Genomic DNA, 12500 nt, shown 5'->3' with positions numbered 1-12500 from the left:
TTAGTTAGTTAGTTAGTTAGTTAGTTAGTTAGTTAGTTAGTTAGTTAGTTAGTTAGTTAGTTAGTTAGTTAGTTAGTTACTGGCATATTTACTGACATAACGCTTGAGACTTACTGATATAAAAATTATAATTAAACTTTATTTGGAGTACTCATTTATTGCACAAAACACATTTCTTAATATTTAGTTAGTTAGTTAGTTAGTTAGTTAGTTAGTTAGTTAGTTAGTTAGTTAGTTAGTTAGTTAGTTAGTTAGTTAATTTGTTCAGAGATTCACAAACTTTTTTGTCAGCTGAATCCCATTGACCTAAAGTATTTACTCCCTGACATTTCAATGATTTAACAATACATTTGCATATTCACTCATGAATAGAGAGTTAACGAGGATAAAATGACAATTAACGGTCATGTGACATGCATGTGAACATTATTTCAATTTTATGATGTATGATTTAATTAATTATTAGCTAATTAATTAATAATCAATTCCTGAACCCCAGTTTGGGAAATTCTGAGTTAGTCTGTCAGGCTTCACGAAAACAGATAGTCATAATAAAGTGTTACATCACATTTTAAATTGTTTTAGTCTGACTGAAATCAAACTTTTACACGTTCAGAGTGTGTATAAACACACTCAAGTGATTCTCCCAGGCCCAGTTTATACCTGATATCACATCACAAGTGGTCAGGAGAGACAGGTCACTGTTTAAACGCCTCTAGTGATCAGATTTCAGTGGGAGCCACTTGTTCATGAACGAGCATATAAAGGCTTAAACACACACACACACACACACACACAAAAAAAAGAGTATTTAAAAAAAAATCTTAAATATATGTGAATGTTAATGATTGGTTTCTAATTTTGCAATGTTTTTAATCTTTATTATTTATTTATTTAATAAAATACATTTTGATTGTATTAAAATTTTAATTAAACATTTTTTTGAAATCATTTTTAATTGTTTTAATGATTTTTTTTTTTTGTAATCGAATGCTTTTTTTAAAGCTATTATAAGCTAAAGCCCTTGAATATCACAGTGGATGATTGACAGGTGAGTCTGCGTAATCATGGGCAGATTAGCATTTATTACAAATACCATGCGGTCGCATGCATTTCTAGACCCGTTTAGACCTGCAATGATCACCCGAGATGGATGTTAAGGCGTACAGATGTATAATAATCACTTTATTAGAGGAATGTCTTTACTGTCTTTTTCCTTTGAATGCATTCAGACCTATTATTCCATTGCAGATTGTAATGCCTGTTTAAATGTGTTCTCTTGCCTCTTGTTTTTCAAGGCAAACTCACAGTCTGGAAGCTAAATGCAGAATGCCAGAATAAATGGGATTGGATCCAATTTATTAGTAGGACAAGCTGCGGTCAGAAGGCAAATACAACAGGCTCTCCGTGTTCAGTTCTTTATGCAAGACTCCCCAGACCGTGGATATTATCACGGGCCTCTATGGTGCATATGTTTCACTTTAAACCAGAGGTTAATGCGCCGAGAGAGGAGAATCATCAAATCATTTTATGGGAAGAGACAATGAAACTCTTTGGGAATACGTTGCGGTTGTTTTTTGTGAAGATGTGGGACATGTTATGACAAAATATCAGTGTTAAATAGCATCTCTACGCTGGTCCAGTGCCGGAGGATTGCATCGTGTGGATTTAATGTTCTCCCGCAGGCCCGTGTGGATTCAGACTTATCAAAGTTCAATGAAATATTGATGAGTCGGTATCAAGTTAACATTTGTGGACCTTCTGGAGCACTTTATTATGGATTCCTCTGTATTGTCTCAGCTAATGACTCTTTCTCTCTGCCGCTCTCTTTATTGGGAAACTGAACTCTTGGATCGATATCCAGCTGATTAGCAAACATGGGGAGTGAGTTCTTGGGATCTGGAGATTAGGTCAAACAGGAAAGCCACCGGCAGAACATTGACTATCACAATGCACTACAACTTTCTGGATCTGCCGTATCAACCAGGATTGACGGTAAGGCACTTTTGAGAACTCAATATCTGACAACTGACTATGTGAGAGCAGCGCTAAACACACCGAGATAAATACTGTTCTTTTTTTCCCCTCCGATTGACCGTGGACGTATTTGTATGTGAAGTACACCTTCAGCCATCTCTGATTTTAATCATTTGATTTCAAGGAGAAAATAATAAATACATAAAAAAATATGGGATGGAATTTTATGCTTTCATAGGTACTCTATGTGGATTTATAAAGAAATAAAGTATTTTTCTTCAAGGCTTGTGGAAAAGACTCATCATTAACACGTGATTTATTTATTTTTCTGATACTTTGATTATTTTCATAATGAAACATATTGAAAGGGTTTTTTCTTCCAGCGGGTCTTCAGGGCTGAGTGTAATGGAAGTTAACTCAAGCATACTGCAAATCATATGCTAGTGATTTTCAGTCTTATGCATTACTCATAATCTCAATATTCTAGAGAGAATATTTATCTTGTTGCACTACGGAGTGTCAAATGTTTACAAATGCATGGATTATTTGTAGCCGAAGGCGTTTATGCTAATAGAGTGAAGCCGTAATGACTCGCATCACCACATGATGTCACTGCACACACACTTGCTCATGTCCCGTCCGGAAAACATTGGACTGATGACTTGCAGTTTTAAGATGCATTTGGTGCTCAAACGTCCTGATCATGGTACGTTACAGCATTATTATCAGCACTTTAAACTTTCTTAAGGGCTTTTAAACTGACAAAATAATTGCAGTATGCTCTTCCTTGTTTTGGTATTGGTTATATGATTGAATAGGAAGTAAATAGTATGTATTTTTTTTACATTAACTCTTCATATTATATGAAACTTTCTAGGTTTATTTTTCTCCCCGAAGGAAAGACACACTTCATCTTATTTTACGTTTCTGTTATGATGACGCCAATAATCATGTGAAACCCCTGCCGATACTAAAAAAGTTTCAATTAAAATCACAATGTTTGTGGATTCCTTTAGACTAATGCACCGGAGAGGTTAGAAATCATCATGCTGTGGCTGGTTTTACCCACAATGCCTCAGTTTGTCGTTATAGGGCAGTTTATCAGAGTGAATGTGCCACACAGATGCCAGAGGCCATACAAAGGAGAATGATGCCTTCTGATAAACATGCAAATGAATGATAATGCTAAAATTACACAAATGTTGACCGCTACAGGGCAGTAGCTTCTCAAATCTTTCCAACGCAGAGACACGGATGTTCTGAGAGACCATGCTCACTTCAGTGATACTTTCAACTTTTGCATCTTTTGTTGGTGAGATTGATGCCATTTGCCAGATCTCAAGACAAATGCTTTAATTAAATTATTTTTATGTATTTATTTATTTATTTATTTTTAATTCAGACAGATGTCTTTTCAATTATTATATTTTTTTACAAATATAATTTAAATGCCTAAATACGTCTTAAAAAAACTATATTTGTTTAATTTTTATTTAATGACAGGCAAATGTTTTTTTAAATAATTGTATTATTTTACAAATTTAATTTAAGTGCCTGAATACATGTAGGAATTAATGAATACATCATGCATCCTTTATTTATTTATTTCAGGGAAAATGTCTCTTTAATATATGTGTGTGTGTGTGTGTGTGTGTGTGTGTGTGTGTGTGTGTGTGTGTGTGTGTGTGTGTGTGTGTGTGTGTGTGTGTGTGTGTGTTCAATTTGTAAAATAATATGTATTAAATTTGTAAAATATATATATATATTTTTTTACAAACTTAATACATATTATTTTATATATTTAATTCAGTGCCTGAACAGATGAAGAAACTAATGAATTAATCTCTCTCTCTCTCTCTCTCTCTCTCTCTCTCTCTCTCTCTCTCTATCTATCTATCTATCTATCTATCTCTCTCTATCTCTCTCTCTATCTATCTATCTATCTATCTCTCTCTCTCACTCTCTCTATATCTATCTCTCTCTCCCTCTCTCTCTCTCTCTCTCTCACTCTCTCTCTCACTCTCTCTATATCTATCTCTCTCTCTCACTCTCTCTATATCTATCTCTCTCTCTCTGTCTCTCTCTCTCTCTCTCTGTCTCTCTCTGTCTGTCTCTGTCTGTCTCTTTCTCTCTCTATCTCTCTATCTCTATCTCTCACTCTCTCTATCTCTCTCTCTCTCTCTCTCTCTCTCTATCTATCTATCTCTCTCTCTCCCTCTATATATATATATATCTATCTCTCTCTCTCACTCTCTCTATCTATCTCTCTCTCTCTCCCTCCATGTAAAAGAAAAATAATATGCCTTTATGGATAATTGGAACAGGGGAGGGACTGAGAGAAGCAGAAATGCTGGATGAACATGGAGATAAACTATGCTCTTAGTGGTTGGTCATAATATTTAATATCTTTGCCCAATGGTCACCAAGCACTATTAGGCCCAAATATGCAGCTGTTTTCTGGATAAAACCCCCCAAAAAAGCAACCTGTGACTGACCGCATTTATAAACGCCTTCTAAGCAAGAACAAAGTCTCCCGAGTACGAGTTTCTTCCGTTTACATGCAGAGCTCTTCCCTTTCTCTCGCTGTCTCTGCATAATTGCGGCGACTCCCACACACAGCCGCGGTTCACAGTGTAATCTGATAAGAGTCTAAACAAGATGGAATAAAGGATAGTTTTCCAGCACAGCTGAGAGTGCGCCTGTCTGAACGCCATTAGCAAATCAATGCGTCTGATGATATGTTCAGCTTCATGCCTTCAGGTCATATTTCATGAAGATGGTGTGATGTTGCACACGTATTATTGTCATGTCTCATGACGATGCCAGAGACTTGACTAAAGCTCTATTAAACCCTATGATTAGTGAAGCTTTGTCAAACAGCTGGCGAAGTGTTTGCTTCTGCTGTTAATTAAACACCAGATTGTAATTTTGAGGTGCTGTCGAAACGAGCCTGAAGATATTCAGCAAAACACGTTTCACATTGTGTCTTCTCAATTTAACATGGGGATATTGATGGGAAGCTGTGGATCGTTTTTGAAGCAATGGTTCGCTTCCAAATTCAAATCTGCTTTCGCTGTTTATTGCGAACATAAGGGGCTGGTTTTTAATTATCTCATTTATTTATTTGCTGTGTGAGAAGTAAAAACAGTGTAACGTTTCATATGCATTTCTGACTAGCTGTTTTGAACATGTGTCTTAAAAGTGACTCGCTTACAATTTGCAGTCAAAGATTTCAACAGTTTGGTGTTAGCATACCGCTAAGCTAACTCTCAAATATTTAGTAAAAACACTTCATTGTATATTAAATGAAACAAAATAGTTTCAATTTATATTAATTGCAATTAGTTGAACTTAGAGTGCTTTTTGCCTCACTTAAGTAGGACTTCAGGTCATATGTACATGTAATTTCATAATTAATTCAATTGTCTTTAAAAAATATTGTTAAAGTTACTGCTGAATGTATACTGACAAGCATGTATTATCAACTAAAATAAACTTTACTGACATTTTTATTGAACCTTGTATGTCATGTATTTTAAAATCTATTTTACACATTTGTCATGATGAAGTTGCAATTTAGTACATTTAAATACACTAACTTTAAATGTAATATTGAATAACACACTACGGTTAAAATTATAAACAAGTTCTTTACATGTACTTTACATGTTTTATGTTAGTTAACACATCAAAATGAGTGTACTCTAAAGCACAACAAAAGATTATTAAATGTATTGATGTACTTTAAAACTGTTATTTTGAATTTATTACAAAGTGCACATTTTAAAGGTGTACTTAAAGCTATAGTATACGAAATCGGTCGAGAAAGCCTGAGACGTTAGGGAAGTTTTAAAAAACTCATCCCGCCCCTCCACACACACACCCCTTCCCTCTGTGCTACCTGATCCCTCCCACCGGGAAACGACCTGAACAACGTCACTCAGTCAAGCTGTGATCACCGGTAGTAAACATCGGACACACATCATATGTTAAATTGCCTTTAGACACTTGAACTTAGTTGCTTCATCAACAATTCAATGTTCACGTTCAAGATTAGCAACACATGAAATGTTCTAAACTCCCCACCACCATTAGTATAATACTACTAGTATTGCTAAGGTTTTCAGTAATTGTTATTGCAGCACACAGCGCATCTTGTTCAAATTTCGATCGGCTCGAACAGAAACCCGCTAGGCCTACTGAAATATATTCAAGGACTTCAAGAAATATAATTACTTTGACCCGTGATAGGCGATGCTAAACGGCTAACATTCCAATGCCGACCGGCAGCAGGAGCAAGTTGTCAAACTGATAAAAAGCTATTTATGTAACACGTCACACCATAAAAGTATAAATAAATGTTTACCTGCTCAACAAAAAGTCAGCCGTGTCAGCGTCGGTCTTCAGTCCCAGATCTTCCTGAAGCTTCCTCCAACGGTCAATGGTGGACCCTATATTTATCCTACTCAAAGTACGTTTCACATTTGTTTTTAATCTCTGCTCGTTCCTCTAATGACTTTCTCTTTCGTCCTAACTTTACTGTAGGGGCAAGCAGGGGACGCTTGCTGCTGTCTTTTTTTTTTTTTTCATTGCTGATATGCTACTTAGCTAGCTTACGTAGCCGGCCGGACAGCTTACATTGGTCAACTTCTCTGCGGCTGTACAGCCAATAGAGTGAATGGATTTTTTTCATTCTTTTTTCTATTCATATTGTTAGGATTGTACTATATAACCATAACCAGCATCTAAACCAGGATATTAATAATGAGCAATCTTTGAAATCGTATACCATAGCTTTAAGTGTGTTGAAAAAGTGTGCTCTCGTTAAGTGGCCTTTTATCTCATTAATATATTATCTGCTATAGTTATTAAAAATATATAGGCCTACTATGGTATACAAAATACCAATTATACTGAATACCTTTTTGTATCACCCTACACGTCAGGAGCACATCTTAAAATACTTGTAAGGAGCTCACTAGGTTTTGGCACACAGCCAGTGTCTTCGGTACAAATGCATTAAGAAGTTTGTATTTCCAGCTGTTATGTCAGCCACGTTTTTGCAAATTTCACGTCGTTTAAACTGTCTTGTCTATTTAATTTTTTAATGGGGATTTTTGCAAACATATGCTGCAATCTTCGATTGGTTTCCCAACTGAGGTTCTCACACAGTAATGATCACTATCAGGCTCACAGACGCAGATTAAGTCAGAGGGAACGTATTATCATGATTGTCTAGTGCCTGTTGCCTGTTTAGGGGAGTTTCCCCTTTCTACTTGGGACTTTCCCTTCTCTGTCAGCTCAGAAATCTAGACAGATACCCATCATGCACTGCACAAAGAGCCACACGCTCTGCTAATGCACACTAGGTGTTCGCTTTCCATTAAAAGAAGTTCTTAAGAAAACAAATACTAAGTGCACTTTTTAATCTTAAAGAACTTGTTCTATGCAAGAAAACAAACTAAAGAGGATAAATGTCAATGCAAGAAAGCATTAGGTAGTCATTTAATTGTTGATTAAAGTCTAAGTTTGCCTTTTGCTTTAATTGATTTTGCACTCTGAAGTCTTAGCGAAGTCGGCAAACTCATGCAGCATTTAGCAACTACAACAGAAACACTATCATTAAATATCGTGCAATGACCTTTAAGTGGAAATCATGCTAAAACACAGAAGATTAATTTTTCTCGAGTGCTTACATCTGCTTCTCATCATCCGCTGATTCTTCTCTTTCAGAGCTGGTGTTATTGTGAAAGTCCGCAGTCTTTTAGAGGTGCCAATCTGGAGGCCTTTTAGAAACGGCAAATGCCAAAGCCATTACAGACCGAGTGCCAGGCCCAGTGGTGAGCTGTCTAATTGAGAAAAGCCTGGAGCAATCCCATCTCTCCACTTTATGTATTCATTTCTGTTGGGGAATTTTAGGCCTTTCAATTGTTCTGCCCTTGAAACTAATGTTCTGCTCTCAGAAGTGGCAATAGTCTCTTATGCTGCTGGTTGGCAGTTTGAACATGAGTTTTATGAGCTGTAATGTAATTGCTGGCTAAATATGCATATGCAATGTTAGTGTTAGTGAATTTGACTCTCAGTGAACCAAATGTTTTAAATCCGTCCACTGAAAAGATTCGTTCATAGACTGATTCTGACAAGTGACAATTGAGTCTCCTTTTGACTTTTATGAGTGAGTCATTGAATCATTCAAACAACACCGTTGTTCACAGCCGTAATAAGCACTACAAGAATCAAAGAATTATTTTTCTGCCATTTTGTCCACTAATGTGCTTGATAAAGTACCATAAAAAATGGCCTGAAAAAAATTAAAAGATTTTCAATATCATCCTTACATAATTTTATCCATGTCATCAGTAATGTATACGCATTCCTTTATTCTTGCTGAATGCAAAAGATTTACACAATGATCTGAATCAACAATATGCTCTTTTTATCTTTATTATAGGTTTATTAACATTTTGAATTAGCTTTTTAGTTTTTACGTTAATTCGAATTTAATTTGTATTAATGTTAATCATTTTATTAGTTAAATATTATTTAGGTGTAATTTATTTTTATTTTTATTTTTGTTCTAGTTTAGTTTTAGTTTTATTTATTTCCAGTTGACAATATTAGTGCAGCAACTTCAGATTATTTCCAAGGCAACATTTCTCATTTTTGTTTAAGTTTTCAGCTAATATTTTTGTGAATTTTAATTTTCAAATAACATAAATGTTTTTAATAGTATTAGTAATCGATGATAACCCTGCAGTTGGGGGGTGGCATCGTTTCATATGTTCGTGATCAATATGTCTAGAGCTGTCTTTGAATCTCTATTGTGTTTTTATGTGTGTGTACGGGTGACTTCTTTGATCTCAGCGCTCTCTAAATCCCCTCTGTCGCTCTGAAGGCTTAAAGGTCTCTCATGCTGTGGTGGTGACTGCTGGACGCAAACAGATCTTGAGTAATGAGAGCACTGAATTCAGCTGAGGGACTCACACTTCATTACAATCAACCAGCTGAAAGGAAAATGCCCATATAGTCCTTAGGGTCAGGCTGAGCCCATGCCTTCCTAAAAAAAAGATAATCGTATGTGTTAAAGTTCAAAATAACAGTTTGAGTCACATTGAAAGGTATAAGGTCACAATGAGATGTAAAAATGAGAAGTCACAACTACAAGAACTGGTAACAGCAACATTATTTGCAATGTTTTAAGTCAAATTGCAATACTGATGTCAGTCACATTCTGCACACTATATGATTTTTAATCGTAAGCGATTTTAAACCGTGGGAGACCACAGACATAAGAACGATTTCAACCGATTTGTAACGTTACAATCCTCTGAACAAACACACTAGACCACACACAACTGCCGATTGTAGTACAGACTTAACCGTGGCAATTCCTCAGACGCAAGATCTCACAGAAACTCACGTGATCAAACGTGATTTTTGAAGAAAAACAAACATGGAGGACGATGACGTCATCAGCTGGCTCTCCTGGTGTGTGAACCAACCAAGAACCAAAGAGGTTAATTCTTGAGTTACGCATCACGTTTAAGTTTTGGCTAAAAACCAATGAGGTTCATTCTTGTGTTACGCATCACGTTTGAGCTTCCACAAGAACCAGTGAGGTTCATTCTCGTGTTACGCATCACGTTTGAGCTTCCACAAGAACCAGTGAGGTTCATTCTCGTGTTACACAGCACGTTTGAGCTTCCGCAAGAGCCAAAGAGGTTCTCGCGCGTCAAGCAAGTACGTTTGAGCTTTTGTTTATGTTCGCTGATCAATTTTTATGTGAATAAAAGCCTAAATTAAATCTCTTCAGAAGGATTAAAACACTTGATTCATAAGGATTGATTTTTATGAAAGTTTTGGATGAATAGACTTTGAATAGTTGAAAAGTAAAACATGAAGGTGGGTAAATGATGACAGAATTTTTATTTTAGGGGGAACTATCCCTTTAAGAAACAAAGTCACAATGTGTCCTTATGTTTAGTGATTGATTTCACTGAGAGACTTGCTCAACAGTTAAAATACTGTTAGAAAATATATTTGAAACAAAGTTATGCAAAATACTGATAAAATAAATATTTATGGCCTGTAAATTGTAAAATTAGTTTAAAATGTATTTTAAAACTTTGTGTGTAGCCGTCCTGAAAACACAGCTGACCGTCGTAAGTGTTCAAGTAGATTTCAAAACCTTCTGTATGTAGAATTCATTCCATCCAAAAATGCAATAGACATCAATCTATATGTAAGTGCCTCAAACACAACGTTTATCAGAAAAAAAGAAACCTAACTGAAATTCATTATCATCCCTACAAACAACATAGGCACTCAAGAAATGTCAAAAAGGTTTTGTAATGAACTGAGAGAGCACTATATTGCTTCTGAACACATTTTTGAAGAGGAATACAGATGTATTTAACAAAAGCACTGTCATTTGTAGTGCTTGCTTTTCATACGTTAAATGTGAAAGAGAAACACACTCGCACAAACACAGACCTCTTTGTAAACATACGTTCATACTGTGTGTGTGTGTGTGTGTGTGTGTGTGTGTGTGTGTGTGTGTGTGTGTGTGTGTGTGTGTGTGTGTGTGTGTGTGTGTGTGTGTGTGTGTGTGTGTGTGTGTGTGTGTGTGTGTGTTTGGGGTGTTTTTTTTTAAGTGTACTTAAGTGCGTTTAGAAACATTAAAGTTTGTATTTTATTATCTGCAAGAACGGATTTTTTAAATATACTTTTAAGATTTGAAGTACACTACAAAGTGCACATTCGGTACAATTAAGCAAACTTCTTTTTCACAAGGAACCTCTGCCACTAACTCAAAACATAACAAGGTACAAAACAAGATCAATCGTATTTTGGGGAATCAGAATATTGTTGGGTAACGACACTAATCTTAATATTGACACATTGCAATTACAGTCAGAATATTGATTGCATGTAATGTAGTCTATGTTTGTTGCTGTACTTGCAGTTTATATAGAAGCATAATCAGTCGAGTCATCATTCAGCTCTCAAATCAGTGGAACAGTGTTTTTTGCTCTTCCTGCGGTTCACTTTCCGCCCCGTGGAGCAGTATTTTAGGGTGTGTGTGTGTGTGTGTGTGCGCTGCCAGGGACTCCTCAGGCTAATGACCGCTAACAAGAGCAGATCCTGAGGTCCTTTAATGAGTCAAAGGGAAATGGCAGGCGCTGTCTGGCCTTCAGTTCATCAAGCGAACACGTTCAGTCGCTTCTATGGCCGAGTGCTCTAGGCTGTCTATACTTATCAAACGCCCTGCTTCAAATCAAAGAAAGTGTTTGTGTGTGTGCGAATGTCCATCTGGGTGAACTTACGGGTGCTTGTGAGCTCTCAAACACTGTGGAGAATGAATTGACTAATAATTAAAAACGTACCGGTTTCACTTTATTTTGATGGACCCTTTGACACATTCTGTTGTCTATAAGTAACATCGCGCCTTCATGTCTACTAACTCTGTATTAGTAGAGTATTAGTAGACTGGTAGGGTGGTGACATGAAGTTGCAAAGTTACTTATAGTCCGTAGAGTGTCTGTTGGAGGACCAACACAATAAAGAGATAGCAGATATGAAGCAGACTGTACACTAATACTCTAATGAGAGTTAGTTGCAAAGTTACTTATAGTTAACCGAATGCTCAAAAGGGACCATCAAAATAAAGTGTGCATACAATCAAGAGTAAAACACAATGTCATATGAAAAATAAATAATGTCCTTTTCATTCAGGATTGAGTAACGAAAAAAAAACAGTAATTATGTAAATTAACTCATTGCACAAAGTATAAGAGAATTTTTGTTTTGGTTCCCATACGCACTGAGAGGTGAGCGAGTGAAATGCTTTCCTTTGTGCCGAAGCGCTTGTGAATGACATGGACCGGCAGTAATGAAGGTCTCTGATCGTGAAACAATGATAGCTTTTTTGTGGCTCTCCAGCTTTGTGTGAGGAAAGCTCTTTGAGTAACAGCCACATGCTTTGTGTCCTGAAATAGTATTTTAATGAATTGTGTAACCATCTATAACACACGCTGGGATCCGTGCCGGACAAACCCTGCTAAGAGAATGAGTCTCCGCTCCACATGGGAAGGGTCACAGAGACCGGGTGCCAGGCCTGCACTCGCACTCATACTGAGGGAATGAGGGAAGGGGAATACCATTTCATCTGATAAATGTCAACTATTTAGCAAGAATGAGATGACACTCTGAAAACATCCTAGGCCTAAAATTAACACTCGACAAATCAGAGCAAAATTAGGCATTGGCGAGGTGTCAATCGCCAACTGTCTGCTAATTTTATGAGTTCTAACATTGCAATGTTGTGAGAACATGAACGCGAATAAATGTGAACTACGCTCGGGTCAGTGATGCATTGTCATGAAAGTTTAAGAATTGCCTATTTAAATATTCAAGTGCATGAAGATGTGAAAGGAAACTAAATTCATTACTTGGGAAGTTTAGAGTTAAAGAGTCTCAGACAGCGAGCGAATACTGAATTGAACTCTCTTTCATGTCTTCTT

General features: G+C 36.4%; 1 protein-coding gene across 3 annotated transcripts in view; it reads left to right on the top strand.

The window, feature by feature from the left end:
* LOC143744142 (leucine-rich repeat and fibronectin type III domain-containing protein 1-like protein) overlaps positions 1 to 12500 on the top strand; it is a 199969-nt gene that overhangs the window by 180190 nt on the left and 7279 nt on the right. For 2 of the 3 annotated variants that reach the window (XM_077235548.1, XM_077235549.1), the window contains one exon: positions 1299 to 2259. The gene's annotated coding sequence lies outside the window, so the exon portion shown is untranslated. Of the gene's footprint in view, positions 1 to 1298; positions 2260 to 12500 lie in introns of those variants that run through there. The other variant, XM_077235550.1, reaches the window with a different exon arrangement.

The sequence above is a fragment of the Siphateles boraxobius genome, unplaced genomic scaffold, assembly GCF_051911475.1.
Source record: "Siphateles boraxobius isolate OS27281-9 unplaced genomic scaffold, OSU_SipBor_1 198, whole genome shotgun sequence".
NCBI lineage: Eukaryota > Metazoa > Chordata > Actinopteri > Cypriniformes > Leuciscidae > Siphateles > Siphateles boraxobius.
This window is presented reverse-complemented; position numbering and strand designations above follow the sequence as displayed.